This window comes from Schistosoma haematobium, chromosome ZW, assembly GCF_000699445.3.
Source record: "Schistosoma haematobium chromosome ZW, whole genome shotgun sequence".
NCBI lineage: Eukaryota > Metazoa > Platyhelminthes > Trematoda > Strigeidida > Schistosomatidae > Schistosoma > Schistosoma haematobium.
In genome coordinates this window covers 26,907,562-26,927,985 of record NC_067195.1, presented here as the reverse complement: position 1 = coordinate 26,927,985, position 20,424 = coordinate 26,907,562, and the positions used below count along the sequence as shown (strand labels likewise).

The 20,424-nt window shown below is 38.2% G+C and overlaps 2 protein-coding genes across 2 annotated transcripts in view; one reads left to right on the top strand and one right to left on the bottom strand.

Moving 5' to 3' along the window:
• Positions 1 to 13,492: 13,492 nt before the first annotated feature.
• The window catches only part of MS3_00003146 (uncharacterized protein), a 31,063-nt gene continuing 24,131 nt past the window's right edge, over positions 13,493 to 20,424 (top strand). Inside the window, exon 1 of the mRNA XM_051210864.1 lies at positions 13,493 to 13,659. The gene's annotated coding sequence lies outside the window, so the exon portion shown is untranslated. The remainder of the gene's footprint in view (positions 13,660 to 20,424) is intronic.
• WEE1_2 (Mitosis inhibitor protein kinase wee1) overlaps positions 15,357 to 20,424 on the bottom strand; it is a gene marked incomplete at both ends in the record, with an annotated part of 47,770 nt that continues 42,702 nt past the window's right edge. The window contains one exon of the mRNA XM_051210863.1: positions 15,357 to 15,776. The remainder of the gene's footprint in view (positions 15,777 to 20,424) is intronic.

Sequence of the window (20,424 nt, the reverse complement as noted above, 5' to 3'; positions counted from 1 at the left end):
CCTGGAAAATGTTTTCACAGAGGTATTGATGTTATACTATATAATACGTCAGGGATTTCTCACCCTAGTCAAAGTCATTCGATGTTTTGTGATTGCTGTTTCATGTCATTCATCTCTTGTCCATCAAAACTGACCAATTGTTTGCGATTTTATTATCCATTAACTATTGAAAGTCAGTGAAAACTGTATAATTATATTTCTTCGGGTTTTAAGGTTCATTGGGGTGCTAACCACGACCCTATATCAAATATATCCAACAGTCGTAATATGCCACAGATACCATACTTTTTCAGTTGAATTCTGAAATTTATTGATCATCAATTTTTGATTAACATATTAGCTATAGCTTTAGGTGCCCCTATAGGAGCAAGTCAGTAGCCGTAATTTTTATAGCTATCATTAGTACATCAACAGGTGGTTTTAAACTTAAATGCAACCAAATGAACTATCCTGAGTATACATTACATAATAATCGAAAACCTACAAAATATTCCGATTAGAACTCGTATTGAATATATTATACCAGAATAGCCTTACCTTCCTGTTTTTCACGATTCATAGTCTCTTGGTTTAATATTTCATTTGTGGATGAGCTGTTTAATTCACAACGTTGATAACTTACTGTGTCATTTGTTGTTATTGCTCGATCTAGATTAAAATTTAATACATTATTGTAATTGGCTCATGGGTATGAAAGAATATCTACCATAGGAACAAACATGACCTTCTCTGATTACGTGAGAAGACATGAGATAGCTTATTAATGAAACTATCTGTGTATTTCGAAAGTACGTTTCAAATGTACGAAAGTTCCACTTTGAAAATTTGATCAATTGTTGTCATAGTGACTTGCTCTCAGTTGTTAAATTTACTCGATACAAATGGTATGTACGAATTTCAGTACTTCCCTATAGTGGTTTCCTGAGATTGAAATAAATTTTAGGATGTATGTACCACGTTACTGAGAGCTATGCTGAATTCGCTCATGTAGGTCAAAGCATTTCCAATACAATAATAAAAAGTCATTACTACCACATGTTATGAACAATCTAAGAATATCATCAAGTTTACCATAATAAGAAGTTTTCAAAGTGGCCACAGCTTGATTGATGCTAGTGCACGTTGAAGCAACCGTGTGTATCCTTTGATTTTAATGTAGTTAATATTTCCACGAAAATTGTAACTTCTTTAGGGCAACGCTATCATAAGCATTTATTGAATTGTTCGAAAATCCTCCTAGGGCCATAAAAAATGACGCAATTGATTATGGGAAACGTAGGAGTTCTAAACCTAGGATGAAAAGGCTGTCCAGTGCTGCTTCGGTGTTGATGACTTCCTAAAGATGTCAATCTTTGACAAACACAACCTACGAATAAGCCAGTCTATAAAGAGTTCCTTTATTATCATTTTAACTCATTTGAGGTTGCTTTGGGACCAGATAATCTTTGATTCATGACTTTCTTATATAATCCTATATAAGACAACTGGTAGTCCATTGCATGTATTATAAAATATTATTTTCCAGGAGGTTTCTCATATTTGGAGCAAATTGTACTGATTAATAGCATTTCTTCGAGTAGGATTTTGTTACTTGACTGATAGGAATATTTTTTCCATTTTTACAATCGAGCTTGATCAAATGTCCTTATCGATTGTAAAGAGCACCATCTAAGAACGACTATTTTACCAGTGATTGCATTTTCCTGGTAAAAACACTCCTATGTAGGCTTAAACGTTTGTCACGTTACTACTGCAAAGTCTATTATCGTCTTTTGAATAGTTAAACTGGAATAATGTGACTGTGATACTATCAATCACATAGGCAAGTTGATGCGATTCAATTTTTGATTAAACTCTGGTCCCTGATCAAAAACAACATAGACAACAGTGCTTTGAATAATTATAGCCTCATATTCACTTCGAAAGGGACTGATATCTGAAACGGCGAGAGAGTGAAGTTACTGACCGACAATAATTGACGATGAGGTCACTGCTTTCAATCCACTCATTTTCGTGGGACAGAAAAATTTGTTGTCTCAAGATCTTAATGAGAGATTTGGGGCAATCATTCAATAATACTGATATCGTACAAATATGCTTGCTACTGATTGACCAGCAACTCAACGAATATTTACTAAAACCTTCCTCTGGAATGCTAACAAACTCAGAAAATTCGGCATAGCTCTCAGTAACGTGGTACATACATCCTAAAATTTATTTCAATCTCAGGAAACCACTGTAGGGAAGGACTGAAAAGGTACCATTTCTGAGATGTTAGTAGGTACTGTGTGAAAACTACAGAGGCATCAAACTAGTATCAGTAACAGGCAAAGTTTCCAAATGGATTGTTTCTGAACAGAATGAGGGACTAAGCGAACCCTGACTTAGAGATCAACAATCTGGCCTCCGCAAGAACAGGTCATGTACTGATCATATCGCGTCACTGGATGGTCGTTCAACAGACGAGTGAATGACACCGCTAGCCATATGTCGAATTTCTCGATTATGGGACAGCACTCAACAGTATGGATCGTGTGAAAAGCTCTGAGGAATATTCTTCAAGATAATGTGGTTCGTTAAAAGATCGTTATCATTTTACAGAAACAAATTGTTGTGTTTCATAAGGACGGTTGCTCACAATTGTGTTTCAAGTGGCTACTGATATCGCAAAAGGCCGTCTATTTTCGCTTTCCTCGTTCCTCCGGTTTTTGACTGGGTTGATAGCCGCTTTGCAACTAAGGGTAAGCACGGAATGCAATGGACAAATTGGAAGCAGCTGGACGGTGTGAAGTTTGAAGATGACTGAGATTTTTTATTCTTCACACACAGAAACGAAAATCGAACATCGTGAGTATGAGTAGAATTTAGGGGCTACCGGAAAGGCAGGTTCAAAGGAACTGATTGATTATTTCTTGTCGGTGGTTCAAGTATTTGAAAGGGTAATAGGCTTGAGTAAGCACATATGATATTATACCGCTGAATGGTTGCTGGTAACACTTCCTGTATGACAAGTTATTATTGTGTGTCTTTTAACAATTCCTTGGTAGCGTTGTAGATCTCATTGTACATGTTCATTTTAAGTTTTCTCTGTACTGTGGAGATGCTTTATTGCGAAACCCTTTCATACATTCCTCATTTATGCTTGGGTCTGAACTGCACCAAAGTAAAACCAAACAGTTATACCTGACGTATTTGCGTCGAGGTTTATATACGTAAGGGAGGTAGACGTTTTGACATGGAGCAGACTGCACTCTTTATTGGTTGCGCTTAGACCAAATTTCCTAGTGTTTTTGATGCTGACGCTATGACTTTTAGAATGTAAACTAAGGGATACTATAAGCTGCAACCTTTCTATCTGGATTTCGCTGGACTTTCAGTAACAGGACATTTGACAATTCTCATAGATCCACTAGAAACAATCATAGTATGAGCAGATTATGTAATTAGGAATAAGCTAAATGATGAAAAATTTTCAACAGTGAAAGGTATGTGAAGAAAGATGATGCAAATTTACAGCATTGCAGAAAGAGCAGGTTCAAAACCGAGGCTCTTGGCAAAAGTATATGTGGATATTTCTGACTTACACCAGCTTATTATGACTAAAAATTAAAAACTGCAATTAAATATCTTCAGAAAAATATTATAATCGTAAAGATTGTTAACACTCTGAGTACACAGTCTGTAGTTCAATAACCTCTGAAGCTAAACATACCCTAAACGAAAAGACTTTCACTGTCAGTTAAACACATGAACAAGGTGAGATAAAATGAACCCGAGAACACAATACAGGCGGGATGTTTATTTTGTATAACCTTTTCTTTGTTACAGTAAATATATTATTCTACCCTCATCCCAAATGTGTTTTTCAAAGGTTCAAAAAGCGTACTGCTGACTATCACGATAAAGCTAGCCATTATAGGCAATGATTGGAGCTGCTCGACTAGCACGTGGAACAAATGGATACTTGTTATCTGAGGCTCGTGGTCTACTTGTCTGGGATTCCTCCAGAGCGAAACGGATTGTTTTCTCTTAGAATTATAGAAAGTAAATCTTTCCAAAAAGACCTACATATACCACGTATATCTTTGCTGTCCAACGATATCATAGTTTAACAAGTTCAAAACATATGATCATATAAATACTATTATTATATGTTTATTTTGACTGCCCGACAGGACCTCAAACTAACACTTTCAAAACATGTATAATCGTGTATATGTATTCTATATATACTGACGCACGGTCTTTGAAAATTGTAACTGCCTTCATGTGGTTTTATGTCTTTATTTCATTGGTTCTTTACCCAAAATTAACAGTATTTATTAGCGACCAATAATATATTTTGATAAAGCCCTCGTTAATTTTGCACTTCATTTTGGGACTCTACTTCATAAACTTAGTCCGTCAGGTTTCACACTTCTTGTTGCTTATTAGCGTTTACATATTACCAACTGACAAGCAATGGAATCGATCCTACTGTCCAACATTTATCATACATTAAGTTAAGCTCTAACAGTAGCCTCTATGTTAATACATGACCTGCTTTTATTTACGTTTCATCAAACGAAGTTTAAACCATCTAAAAAACACATAGTCTACTCTGATACATATAGCATCTGCAAAATATCTAAATCCGTCAACAAAACGATTGATGTGAAGCTATATAAACACGCTGATCAATCTGCATCGTACTCTGGTTTTTCTACAGCTACAGTCGACATTTACCATATACTTGGGAATGATACCCGACTGCCTTGCATCTCGTTTATAAACATAGGTAAAACCAATCACAAACCGTTTTAATCAGCATTATTTGGTATTTCTTACAGTCCACTCAAAAGTGTCATACATTGTGAGCAATTTTCAGAAGGTGCGGCTGACCCCATACACAGCAAACGCAAAATAGCATACCCTGTATAATGGCTCAAAGATTGTAAGTCTTATTGTAATAGACAGACCAGTGATGTAGATCTCAACTACCCAACCAGAGATATAATGCTTTCCCCCAACTTAGTATACACAGGCTGACCATTCGGCAGATACTTCTAACAAATTTGAATGCAACCGTGTTGACCATAATAATTTTAATGCTGGCAGTTCTAAGAGCATTCAAATGGAACTAAACCTCACCCAAACTATTGAAGACCTATTACCATACAAGTATGTAATCAGTGTTCTAGAATATCTCAATCTCGAGTTTCCAAAAACGAAGCTGTAAAAGCAATTGACCATATGCATTCAGAAGTGATGAAAAGACTTGAGTGCATGCAAAGCGTCGTTGTGTATAATATATCTGATGGTGTGAAATTAAAGTCCGTAAAAACTACTCTATTATAGATGTGTGGATTGTCGTAACCTTGGTGCGCAAATAGAAGATTACGTAAAACACAGACTAAAGCTTTTTATCCCATTCTCCTTCACTTTCTTAGCATAATAATAATTTATTTTCAAATAACAGTTTATTACATGAGGCATGCCAGTTTACAAGCAAGATCAAATTGTTACAAATGACACAACATACACTGTAGTAAATTACTCAGCAGGGTTGAAAATTTATAAGATATGAAATGTAAATGGTTGTAGTCAGTATAACAGTTGGCGCGCTTCATGAAAGTGGCGTTGTGAAGTGCAACTGATGGTCAAGGATAGATCCATTGAAGGTGGGGGCTCCCAGAAATGGCAACCTTATATCGCTTTGGAATATCTGAGGCTTTGAGGATAGTGCAGGATGAAGTCACCCGTTCCATATCTCAAGGGAGCAAATAAAAGAAAGGGCGAGAGGCAGAGCAGCCAATGTTCATGAAAGAAAATTTAAGGTATGACTACTCAGTCTAATTTTCTTTTATTAAAGTATTTACTAAGCAAAAGCATTCTAATAGGTTAAAGAAGATAAGTGTGAGCAATGTATGAGTGAATAAACTGCTGAAAAACGGAGGTGGTTCAGAAAGGAGCTGAGAGTATGGGATTATGTGTAGTTATAAAATATAGTGCTAAAAACAGTATCGTGATACACAATTGGCTATCTCCCTTTTTCTCGAAGCTATTGGAGCATTTTTATTTCTATATTAGTTTAAAACAATTAGTCCCTTTAATAAATTTCGATAATGATATTAGAAGACGAAGATTATCAGAACTATGTGATATATTAGCGCAATACATCCTCCATTGCTAAACATATAATTGAAACAGGTCACAAGATTGATCTAAATTCAGCTTTTGTAGTGTTGTATAAAAGTGTAAAATGGCGTATACTAAGGTTTATTGAGGCCCTAGCCATACGAAAATTCAAACCCCCATTGTGCGTTCAAAAACAGTTTGTTCTTACCTTGAAACCACCCTGGTAATATTGACTTATTATCCAGAGGGACTAGGTCTCGCTTTGTGTTCACATTATTATTATTACTCTTATCATTATCCTTATCTCCTCTCACCCCGTTTCCTGTCTAGTTGATCTCTTATTTTTATATATAAATGCTTCTAACAAGTATATGTGTGACCAGGTTGTTCGAAATGTATTGCGCTAATATATCACATAGTTCTGATAATCTTCGTCTTCTAATATCACTATCGAAATTTGTCAAAGGGACTAATTGTTTTAACTTTCTTAAAAGAAAACTCCCTGCACATACTATTAAAAGGTTAGATGAACTTGTCAACCTTAAATGTAAAATTGCATCGGAACGCGTGAAACTGAACTTCTATAAGTCTTGTTTGTCGAGTCACATATTCCCAAATCAACTATACAAGAATTTACGTTCAAGTAAATTACAACCAAATATTTCAGATCTTATTCGATTGTCGAAATCATAAATAGATAAGTGCCAAGACAAACTGATCAATTTAATTGAATTACACACTCAAGCATTGCCTATATTAAATGAAATACCTATAGTCTGCCATATTAAATTAACCAACTTTGGTAGTAATGTCATTTTAAAAACAAAGGAAAGGATCAGTAAAAAGCTTGAAAAATCTTGTATTATTACCAATCAAGTTAATTTATTCCCAGTAAATCCTGAAACGTATGTCACTAAATTATCTTCCATTGTAGCAACTGATAATGAAAATGAAGCACTTTCTCTTGATTTTAATTTCTCGGTCCCAATAACGAAAATATCTAAATTGGAAGTAAATGCTCAATTTGAAAATCTATATGATCAACTGAGAACTCTAACCCCTACGTCTTTAAATAATCAAAGCTGGTGTAAAGCTAAACTAGTGGATATAGCACACCAATTTCATAATGTTGGACCGAGACAGAGAAGCACATTAACTTCTCAGCATTTTAAATCATTTAAAGAACTACGAGCAAACTCTGATATTGTCTTGTTAAAACCTGATAAAGGGTCAGGCGTAGTTATCATGAATAAATGTGAATATAATAGTAAGATGTTATCCATCCTTAGTGTTGAAAGTAAATTTATACCTGATGGTGAATTTGCAGGTATTAGCAAAGTAGAGGGAAGAATGAATCCGAACAAAGTGAAGCTGCTACACATGAATATTATTGGTAGAGAGGAATTTAATTTCCTGGAACCTATTGGTTCTGAGTATGGTCATTTACATGGATTACGTAAAATGCACAAACCAAACATTTATTTACGCCCAATTTTATCAATGAGCAGATCACCTACACAGAATATGGCTAAATGATTAACAAAGTTGTTGGACCCTATTCGAAGACATTTATGTAAGTATTCTCTGAAGGATTCCTTTGAACTGGTTAATCATTAAGGTGATATTAATATCAAGGAAAAGACAATGTGTTCATTTGATGTAAATTCCTTGTTTACAAACGTACCTTTGAAAAAACCATTGATATATTTTGTGATTACACATCTGTAAAAAATTTTCAATTACGTGTGCCTGTAAAACTTCTCAAAGATTTACTATTATTATGTACTGACAAAGTTCAGTTCACTTTTGAAGGTGAATACTTTCGTCAGACTGATGGAGTTGCATTGGCATTGGCAGCTTGTTCCACAATAAACTATACCGTACTGTAAAAACTTACAACGCATTTATTTTGGTGTTTTACGGCAAGTAGTGTATATGCGTTGTTTCTTAGTCTATGTGCTGTGTCGCGGGTCATAGTCGGACAGGAGGTTAGAAAGGAGAGCCCATATATCGCTTTGTAGAGAAATATTAAATTGTTCTTTAGCCTACGGTGTCATAAAGGTTTTAAAGAGAGGTGCTTACATCTATCTGTGTAATCGAGGTTGGAGTTACATCTCAGCAGTTGGCGTGTGAAGCGTCTTTGAACATCTTCTACTCTTATCTTGTCTGTGATATTCATATTAGAGAAGACAAAACAGCAGTAATCAAGGGAAGGTCGTACACATATTTTGCAGAGAGCAAGCTCAGCCTCTGTTGTGAAGAAATTTTTCGTTATGAAACCAATTGGCCGTCTAGATTTAGAAATAATAGAGGAGGCCTGTTCTTCAAAGTTCAGGCTTCCTGTGTAATTATTTCCTAGATCGTGTACTAATTTGAGTGTTTGGACTCTACTCAGAAGCTAGTCATCTTCTTATTAGTTGATCAATACTTAGGCATACTCCGACATTTAGAAAGACTAGAATCATCCATAACGCGATACTATCCAACGCCAAATCATCGATGAACTGCAAACCAATCATTCCAGCCTACGCACTAGAAATAGTCACATCTTTGGCCACTGCAAAAACTCTTAGGCATCATTCCCTACCCCTCTTCAAATCGAAGGCCCGTTGTATGCGGCGGAAATACTTCGTTCTGCGAATTCTATACTTTACAGTGAATAAAATCACTTCAGCGAATCCATGACCCGGTTCAGAAGTCCGACTGATGACTTTCTGTACACACAAAGTAGTTTCAAAATAATAGATAATAAATATCATTAGTGCGAATGGTCAGATAATAACGTGATCTAGAATTTTTTAAACACAGAACTCTGGTATAAGATGTCAGTGAGAACAAAAGCAATTGTAAAGAACAACATAAATCCTCCGAATCAGTGTAGCGGTCATCAAATCCCTCAAAAAGACAGCTCTGTAAGTTTTCGACATTGGATGCTGGCATTATATATAATATTTAAAAAATCAATTTTTATATGCTTATATTTTTATATATTTATTATTTTGCTAATATGTATGTTAAAAATTAAAAAAAGACATTTCGTAAAAATCGCTTTTACGCTATTTTCCTTTTTTCGCCCACTTTGTGTCTTAAAGCGCTTACGAGTTTAATTCGACATGCACTTACATATTCTTTTTTCCTTTTCCAGGACGGCTGGAAAAGACGATAAAAAGAACGACGAGGTTTCCAAGGAATCAAAAGTTTTCATTGTATATTATTTTTTTCACTATATGTGTACTTCATAGTCCCTTATATAAGGAAAGATGACCAGACGCTGCTAAATCTGGCAAGCTATCAGAAGAGTGTTTACCAACGACAAAACTCGTTGGGTGCAAACTTCTGGCTGGCCACGTCTTGGGGTCATCACCACCTCTCTGGGGGGAAGTGATCTGTGGCGGTAAACGAATCCCCAAAAAACAGCTCTGTAAGTTTTCGACATTGGATGCTGACCACATTAGTTTTAAAGGACTCACCTAGCTGAAGGCGCTCGGTCGTGCATCCGCACCAGATCACGAATGGGAACGCCGTGCTCAATATCTACTGCAATCGCTAGCCAGATTAGATCAAACGGTTCTCTATATATTGATAGCCTATCAAATATATCTTCGAACCTCCTCGCTTCTGTCCTTTGATTTCACTTGGTGGATACGCTTCATATAAGATGTTACTGGTTAAAGAGTTGTCAAACTCTGAATACCTGTGGCATCTTCATCAACATTTAGTACACATGAGATTGTCAAGTTAGAGGTTTATGTTCAGAGAGGTGTTTATTATCAAAATATCCGGAATCCTTGACTAGTCACGTTATACATGGGCATAACGAGTCAATTATAAAGAATAACCTATCACTTTCGTCGAACAAGGTCTATGAAAATTAATCAGATGTCTTTTTTACATTTATGAAGAAGCCACACAAAACTTTATATATCGTGGACTTGGACTCTTCAACATGATAGTTATCGTAATACTTTTGCTAAGCTGCTGACTAGAGAAATGGTCCAATTATTGTCGGTTTGTTATGACTCTTTCCAATGAAATTTATCCAATCATTCCCCATGCTGACTCACGTTTTGTTAGGTTTGGACCTCCGAAAGTCAAGGAGATTTTGGGGCGCCTGAACAAGCACAGATCTACTGGCTCAGATGTTGTCCGATCCAGAGTCCTGATAGAATTAAGATACCTCCTTTTTCTCCCTCGAAATAATCTTTCGGCCATTCTTCGATCGAGAGTTAACTATCATCTGACTGGAACACGAGGATATTTACACTTGTTCACTGGGGTGTTGACAAGGTGAAAGCGTCTGACCAGTTTTCTTGTTTTCTGCAGTAACGAGGGTCATAGAAAGAGTTGTTAACGGGTCTCTTCACAATCGACGTTTCAAAAAACCTATTTTCTACGTATCTTGATACGGCTTTCAATCTGTAAGCTTTGTGACACAGTTCGATCGCGTTCCCTCAACACACGGATCATCTAGCTGGGCACACAACCACCTTGAGAAGATTCGCCTCCAAAAATTCACCAATTAAGATTGACTATTTACTATTATTACCATTATTTATTTAGTTAAGTGAAAGCTTCTAGTGTTTATTCAATGATCAGCTACAACATTCGAAACTTCAGCTCGTTGTTGAAATTGACTATTGGAACCAAGATATTCTAGCGGCTACACAAGTATAATAGCAACGTCTGTTTGGCGACGCTCCAGGGGTATCAGTTTCAGTTTGGGAAGGACAGGAGGCTCGATGGCCTATGTTAGTCCTGGCAATGGTGGTCTCTCAGTTGATCCAACTTTCTTTTAAAGAGTCGACGGATAAAGCCTCAACCACGTGCTGAGGTAGTGAATTCCACTCGTTGATGATTCAATGGGAAAGTCGATAGTCAGCTGACAAGTAATTTGTTCTCGGCTTATGAACTTTTTGGAGTGTCCTCGTAAATTCTCTGTTTTGGAAGACAAGAAAAATGAGGGCATATCAGGTGCAAATTTATCACTAAGCAATTTGTAGACTGTAATCAAGTCGCCTCTAGTTCTGCGATATGACAACGGAAAAGGTTCAGCTTGGCCAGTCGAGATTCATACGGAAGCTTCGCTATTCCGGGAATCAGCTTAGTCGCCGTTCTCTGAGCCTTTTCCAGAAGCTCACTGTCGTTTTTTAAGCAGGGGCTAGCCGCTTGTATGCAGTACTCAAGTTTAGGACGAACGAACACTGTATACAAAGTCAAAAACGTTTTAGCGTGGATATGACTAAAAGCTCTACGTATTGACCATAAGGTTCTAAAACCTTTGGCGGCTATTGCACGGCAGTGTGCAGTAGTCTTTAAGTCTTGACTAACGATAACTCCTAAGTCATTATATGTCTGGACGACAGGTAGCTCAGTGTTATCCATCGTGTATGTATCTGTGCCTTGATGACCGATATGCATCACAACACACTTGGAAGTATTTATCGGCAACTGCCATGTTTGAGACCACTCAGATAACTTCTTCAGGTCATTTTGAAGTTCTAAGCTATCACTCTTACATCGTATCGTTTTCCATATCTTGACATCGTCAGCATATAGCAAGACCGATGATGATAGGAGACAAGGAAGGTCATTTACATACAAGAGGAATAGCGCTGGCCCCAAAACTGTACCCTGGGACACTCCACTAAGCACAGTTTCTCAGCTAGATAACTTTGAGTTCACCCTTACTCTTTGCTGACGCCCAACTAAGAAGTCTTTTATCCATATCAATAAATTGCCTCCAATCCCGACTTTTCTTAACTTATATAACAGCCGGTTGTACGGAACTTTGTCAAAAGCTTTACTGAAATCAATGAAGGCGACGTCTACAGGTAGCTTTTGGCCCTTAAGAGCGCACCAGCTTTCACGAGCCACTAATAAGTTAGTGAGACAAGAATAACTTATTCTGAAGCCGTGCTGCTTTTCCGAGAGGATCCGGTTTTTATCGAGATACTTAAACAGCTCCTTCCGAATAATCTTTTCTGAGATTTTAACAACCACACTAGTTAGGCTAACGGGGCGGTAGTTCTCAGGTTTGTCTTTCGTACCTGTTTTGAAGACAGGACTTACTATGGCGTTTTTCCAGTCTTTCGGTAAACGACCCTGCGTAACGGATAGGTTAAAGCACGTACTTAAAGGGCCTGCAACGAAGTTAGATAATTCCTTCAGTAGCCTAGGATGTGATTCGTCGGGCCCCGTGGATTTACCTATGTCAAGCTTATTTAGCAGACCAAAGACACCGAGTTCTTTAATGGTCACGCTATCCAATGTATGTATGGGGGGATCTGTATACGCTGACGGGAAGGGCGCTTCTATGGTATATACGTTGCTGATGGTAGACAAATCATTTATTTTTATATGAAATAGTATGATCCAAGCATATATCGTCATAAAAATTGTATTGGCGTCGAAGCTACCAAAACTGCGTTACAAGTAACGATACCATCGTCTCAAAATTGTCCCAACTTGTAAATCTTGGAGATAACAAAATATCAGTCTTCAGTCTTCAGTAATAAGGATAGGAGGTCTGTCGACCTATATTAATCCTTGCAGTTTGTAATACTGTGGAGGTCCAATCTCGTTTTGAATATATTAACAGACGGTGCTGATATTACGTGTTCCGGTAGAGAATTCCAGTAATTCACTACTCGGTGCGAGAAACGGAACTCCAGACGTAAACGGTTTGGTCTCGGTTTTTGAACTTTCTTCGAATGTCCTCTCAAATGATCGGTTCTAGACGGAAGCAAAAGATAAGACATGTTAATACCAAGGTCATCGTTCAGTATACGATAAGCCAATATTAGATCACCCCGTACTCTACGGTAAGATAACGGAAATAAGTTAAGGTGTCTCAGTCTGTCTTCATAAGATAGGCCAGCTAGACCTTGTACCATCTTAGTAGCTCGTCGTTGGACTCCTTCTAGCATATCTGCTTCATATTTGAAACAAGGACGCGCTGCTTGAATCCCGTATTCTAAATGTGGTCGCACATAAATCGGGTATAGTAATCCAAACATTTCATCATCTAAATACTGAAAAGACCTACGAATTGACCATAATACCCTATAGCCTTTTGCAGCAGCAGCCTTACAGTGACTAGTCGTTTTGAGATCATTGCTTAATATAACTCCTAAGTCTTTGTAGTTTCTTGCTTTGGGTAGCACGAATCCACGTAGTGTATAGTCATACGATTCATCAGAGTTATTTAACTGCATCACTCACTCTTATTAGGATTTACTTCTAGTGACCACCTGTCTAACCATGCCACCAATGAGCTAAGATCGTCCTGTATTATCATTGAAGATTCGTCCTATATCATGCATCATCACGATGGCATCGTCTTCGTTACTTGAAGAATGAACATTATCAGACATGGTGTGGTTGAATTCAATTCAAATCTAAAAATGTCTTCATTTGACCGCTTCTGAAAATTTTCACGAATCGTCGATGTGACGCACCAATCATCTTGCGACTGTTTGACCTTCAAGTGCTCGCAACCTCCGTCAGTGAACGATAGTCCTGAAGCGTTGCCACTCTGTTTAGGTAAATAGTCTTGTAATGGGTTAAGAATCTCACACTGAAAGCTAGTTTTAGTTATCAGATCGCCTTACTCTCATGCATGTTTTATTACTGATTTTCACCTACCTTCAGCACACAACGAACCTTTATGTTCGACGCGAACCGACCTAAGAATGAACGTTGCGACTTAGTAGAATGTTGACTCCTGGCGACAGGACTGCTTACTTTAGTTGATAAACTATTGAACAGCCTTCATTAATAAAGATGACGAGTTTACTGACCCATGTTAGTCCTTGAACCAACCATTCTTATCACGTTCGTTTTCTCCGTCGAAGTAGTCGCCCAATCTCCCAAATTTGGGGGAAAGTTGATTCATTTTGGGAAAGCCGCTATAGAAAATGTTAGAAAAATAGCATCAAAATTTCCCCTCGACCTTGGTGAAAGGCGTTTGACTTTGGGGCGCCAATGTTCTGTATACCAACCGATAAGTCTTCTATCTTCAGTAATAAGAATAAATCTATCGATCTGTATTAATCCTTTCAGTTTGTATTTCTAAGGAGGTCCAATCTCGTTTTGAATATATCAACAGAAGGTGCTGATATTATATGTCATGGTAGAGAATTCCAGTAATTCACTACTCGGTATGCGAAACATAACTCCGGACGTAGACGATTTAATCTCAATCCTTGAACTTTCTTGGAATGTACTCAAATGATCAGTTCTAGACAGAAGGAAAATAATAAAGTGACTTCTCACTGTCTGTATAACCGTAGTTTTTGAGCCTCTTTGTGTTCGACTAATTGTTAAGTCGCAGATAGGGCGATAAAACACACACAGCTCATGTAATATTTAGGGTGTGGGACTGCATATGATATGGTAGTATGAGTTCACCTTGAGTTCCACGGAGATTTAAACATCGATTTTCGTATAATATCAGAAAAGCCTTCCACCAATTTCGTGCTTTCTCGTCGAGCGCACTCAAGCGTCTCAGCATAACATGAACTAACTGCTTGGACATAGTATTTTAGATGGGATTTCATAGATAGTGTGTAGAATTCGGAATTTATCTTTGTCAAAGCATTTAAAGGTTTTGGGGAGTATCAGTTGTTTATAAGACCGTTTAGGAGCTGGTGATTCTGTGTATTTGTTGGTACAACTATAATTTATGGACAAATCAATCAGGTTTACGATAACAGGTTTTGTATTTTGGCGCCCAACTAGTTCATTCACTTGGCTAAATAGAGTTTTGACATTATATCTGATGTCAGTTCGTGATGAGAACCGTTAATCTAATTCCTAAACTTAACTATAAAATGTAAATCATAATTCTAATTCCCCAATCTGCTTTATAACTTTCATTTAGCCGTAGTATGTAAATGGACATTCTCAAGGTCTTTTTAGCGTCGCTCAAAGGTCGTCCATAAATTATAGTCTCACTTATTTGTTTTATTAATCATTCTTTACGATTATTCATAGGTCTCTTTGTTCTTGTACCTGCGGAGTTTCTGTCCCATTGATGATATGCTGACGAATTACAGTAACGGATGTTTATTAGCCCATTTTTCTTGAACTCAGTTTACGAACACCAACTTTGTGCCTATTTGATTAATTCATGTAAATCAACTTAGACATCAAGCTCATAAGATTATTATTCTCCAAGCTTTTACATCTGCAAATAAGAGCACCGACTATTTACAAGGTCTTGGTGATTAATTGACATGAAGTATAAATAATAGGGGACACGGGGATAAAACCTAGCTACAATTTACTTTCTACACACTCCAACCCAGCATCCTATTTACTATCAACCCAATGTTTTCGGTTGCAAGGAAAATTTCTGACTCCATAGTTTACTGTGTCTGTCGTTCTGGAGTTGGAAGACTTCTTGAGTGAGATACCTTTTCTAATGACTCGTTGAAATTCGTCAGTACATTGATAGGTAGACCCTGTTGTCCAGTTTTAACAGTAAGTTAGTGAGTCAGGAATGCATTTTACGAAATCCGTTTTGCTCCGAAGTCAACAGACTATGACCATCTTTGACTAAACATATTATCCCTAACCATTCTTTCTAATAATTTTTCCTTTATATTAGTTTGACTGATTAGTATTTAGATATGAGCTATTCCCATCCTAGAAATACGGTCTTCCACGGTGTGGGCAACCGGGAAGTGATAACCGCCCTCATACCTCTAAACAGCACTCAAGACCACTGTATTCATAATCAACCTCCCTCTTCAATTCTTATTATTTCCCCTAAATCAACTTTCAACTCTAAATTTCCTCTTTTTTCTTCCTCCTCAAGTGTCACCATAGCCAACGATTCCAGTGCGCAAAACACTGTCCCAGGTCTACTGAAACCTCGCTCAACGTACGCACCCTGTGTCAAATCGGTCAACAGGCTTCCCTGGCTAGAACCCTTGAATCTCGTACAATTGATGTATACTGTGTCTCTGAAACACGCATACACGATCCCAGTGTGGTCTTTCACTTGACCTCACCTCGGCAAAATGGAGAGCCAACGAGATACACCCTCCGTGTATCTGGTGACCCGACGGCCAGCTCTCGTAGATTGGCAGGAGTAGGCATAGCACTAAGCATGAGGGCGGAACAAGCACTGTCAGAGTGGATCCCCGTTAACAATCGTTTATGTGCTGTTCGGTTAAACGGCTCCGTAAGAACTCGGAAGGATAGGGACACACGTCGTTGCCTTTTTGTCGTTTCTGCCTACGTTCCCACCGACTGCAGCTCAGATGATGTGAAAGATGAATTTTACAGAAAGCTTTCTGAACTTCTTCTGAAAGCTAAACGTTCAGACATAGTACTCGTAGCAGGTGACTTTAATGCCCGTGTAGGTAGCTTAAACCAAACAGAAAGATATTTAGGTGGATATTTTAGCATTCCGGCATAGCGAACAGATAATGGTAACCGTCTGATGCAACTGTGCTCAGACAATCGTTTGTTTTTAGCAAACAAAAATTTTAAGCATAAGGAGAGACATCGTCTAACATGGCGACCCCTACACCAAACCAACGATGGACTCAAATAGACTATGTTGCCATCAGTCACCGTTGGAGAGGGGCGGTAGAAGATTGTCGCTCATTCTGGAGTACCTGCTTGGACTCCGACCACGCTCTAATACGGGCACGCATCTGCTTGCGCCTCACTGGACGCAAAAAGCCACAGTAAAAAGACCCATTAAAACCGAACTGAGTAGCGAGAAAACCAAAAGTAGGTTCCAGGAACAACTGAGGTCACGATTAGGTAGTTCTGAAAACGAGGCTGACCCAGATGTTGCTTGAAAGCTATACAAACAGCTGTGGAAACAGCAGTGACATCTATCAGTGATTTAAACCACAGGGTCACAAAGAACCAATGGATTTCCTCAAGGTCTATCGCACTGATGGATTCTCGTAAACTCATCCCATCAGGCTCTGAACACGATGAAGAGCGAAAACAAATCAGATCTAGGTTAACCAAAAGTCTAAGGAACGACCGTGAGCAGTGGTAGGCAACGAAAGCAAACGAGATGGAAAAGGCGGCGACTATAGGAAACACAAGACAGCTCTACAGACTAATAAAAGAAACTGGAATTAATAAGTCAAGTGTAAGTCAGACTATTTCGGAAAAAGACGACACCCTCATCTGCTCTCAGTCCAGACGTTTAGAACGATGGGCGGAACATTTCAGAGAACAGTTCAACTGGCCTTCAGCTACTCTACAACTACCCTCCATTCCCAGACAGTGTGAATGGAACATTGAAGTAGGTCCCCCAACTCTAGCAGAAGTTCAAAAGGCTATAGTTAATCTGAAGCGAGGAAGGGCAGCTGGTCCAGATGGACTGGCTCCAGAGGCCTTTAAGGATGGTGGTCCAATTTTAGCGATTAGGTTGACCAATATTTTAGCTAAGATCTGGGAGTTAGACGTTATTCCATCTGACTGATCACAATCACTTATCGTCCCAATATATAAGAGAGGGATAAAATCATCCTGTGATAACCATAGAGGGATTAGTTTAACTAATATAATATCTAAAATACTAGCCTCAATAATTATCAGACGCCTAACTAAGACTCGTGAACTGCAAACACGAGAGAATCAAGCTGGCTTCAGACCTGGTCGTGGCTGCATCGACCACATATTCACCATTCGATGGATTCTAGAACACAGGCATACTTATCGGCGTCCGACAATGGTGCTCTTTCTTGACTTAAAAGCAGCATTTGACTCCGTAGACCGCGAGATTCTGTGGCAGTGTCTGTCATTGAAAGGCATACCTCAGAAGTACATAAACCTTGTGAGGGCTCTTTACTCGAACACGACTAGTCGAGTCAGAGCTTATGGCGAACTGTCATCTACTTTTGCAACCTCAAGTGGTGTCCGTCAAGGCTGTCCACTTTCTCCATTTTGTTTAACTTCATCATAGATCTACTGATGGAAATAACATTCTCGTCGACTGAGTTCTCGGGTATTAATCTCCTTCCAGGAGGTCCACTTATCGACTTAGAATACGTAGATGACATAGTCCTGTTTGGTGAAGACGCTGACAAAATGCAGAGTCTTTTGGTAGCACTAAGCAACAATGCCAGAATGTTTGGAATGCGCTTCTCTCCTCTAAATGCAAGTTATTGCTTCAGGACTGGTCTACGTCAATACCTAAACTAAGGATAGGGAGTGAAGTAGTCGAACGCGTTGACAACTTCACTTATCTTGAAGTCTGATCAACCCTAATGGGCTGGTATCGGACGAAATCTCAGCACGGATTCGAAAAGCTCGTTTGGCCTTTGCCAACTTACGTCACCTATGGCGAAGGCGATATATCCGTTTATCAATAAAAGGTCGAGTGTACTGCGCGGCAGTCCATTCTGTCTTACTTTACCGCAGCGAAACATGGCCATTAAGAGTAGAAGACACTCGTAAGCTATTAATATTTGACCACATGCCTTAGAAATATTGCTGGCATCTGCTGGGATCATCGGGTAATTAATAGTGAGGTTAGACGCAGGGTATTAGTGAATGATGGTAAATCAGTTGATGAGGTTATGAATCTTCATCGACTGAGATGGTTGGGCCACGTGTTACGTATGCCTGAACACCGACTACCACGACGTGCAATGCTAACCAGTGTTGGAGATGGTTGGAAGAAAGTTAGGGGCGACCAAACTAAAACGTGGCATCAGTGCTTGAAGTCACGGACTTCTAGTCTGAGCCATGTTGGTAGATGCAGATTACTTGGTTGGGGTCCGCGTGACTATCGTAACCAATGGTTGGAGATTCTTTGTGACATGACTCAGAATTGATCGCAGTGGTATAGGTGTATACACTCTTTGTCTTCCCTTAAACTAAGAGATTAAAATCACTTCATATCTTTCTTTTTACGATTAAATTCCTTCTTCCTGTAATATATCGTCATACACAATCTTACTCTTATATATATTATTATCATCAAAGTAACTATTATGAATTTGATGTTCATCTTGTTGTGCTAATGAGGTTTACCAGTTTTTACGTTATTGAGCCAATGGAATATGATTTCATTCATAATAAAGACTGGCTAGATATTCGGTCTGTCAAAGATATCACCAAATAATGTGCTCATATTAGTATCCAAATTGTTAACCTCAATCATGTATTGGTAAGCAGCTAGTTTTGCCGTAAACTGATATAACAGATTTTTCATCCATCATTGTCGTTGGGATTCTGTTCAGTCCTCTCAGTGTACTAAAACAATTGCTTTTGTTAGGTGTCACTTTCGCGTTAAAGAGATTTCGTATTCCGAACTTGACAATACCTAGGCGTGAATGTTTCATGACCACTTGTAAAGAACGAGTCCAGTAAGTATTTCCTACGTTTTAGTTTCTTTTGAACTAGCTTATCTATCCATGAAGGAAAATATGATATTGTACATAGAGTTGACGAGGAATGAATGAGTTAGGCTCTTATAAACACGACCTTACACTTATCCTATACTTCTTCAATGCGATGATCTATATAAACTGATCAGTCCGTTGAGAAAACACTTTTTCTGATAAAGGGTCTGTCTGTTCACCATTTATTTGGACAAAGCAAAACGACATTCGAAATCGTCTGTCCTAAACCGAAAGTACAATACAGTATGATCACTATTTATCTACCAGAGTGAAGTTAAATATCTGCAAAATCTTCACTGTCTTGTGTACAAGGAATGTTGAATAATGATGGTTATGTTCTAAGTCAAAACGTGTCGCTTTCTTGATACATTGTACAAGGATTTATTGTAGGTCGGTCAACGACAATTTACTATCAAAACGCAGTTGTCAGCTATGTTTGGTTCATGCGTGGCGCGTCAGAATTCCCACCACTAATACAGCTATTAGTCTTACCTCATATAAAAACGTGACTCAAAGCGAGGCCATTGATCAGGTTGCTAAAGATATAGAACATTACTTCAACAGTCACTTGATTTTCGAACTTACTACCACTCACATGTGGCTCTCATTTAACGCGTAAATGTTGTCGAATGTTCAAGACTATGATCTCACCCTTACGACTAATGATCCTACTAGTTCTAACACATTAACTCTGTGGTGTTTTGGGTAGGATCAACATCAGTCGAGCCATATTTTTGTAATAATAATTACATCCAGTTTCATTAAAAAACTTAGCTCAAACATTTCGCTTTTTTGGCTGTATACATCGGCGTAGGATTCAGTAAGGATGTCTGTGTGTTCATCGGAGAACGTTCAATATACTTTGGTTTTCCCCTAATCATTTAGTTGGGTTTTTAACCCGATAAAGGCGTTTTTTCCGTTG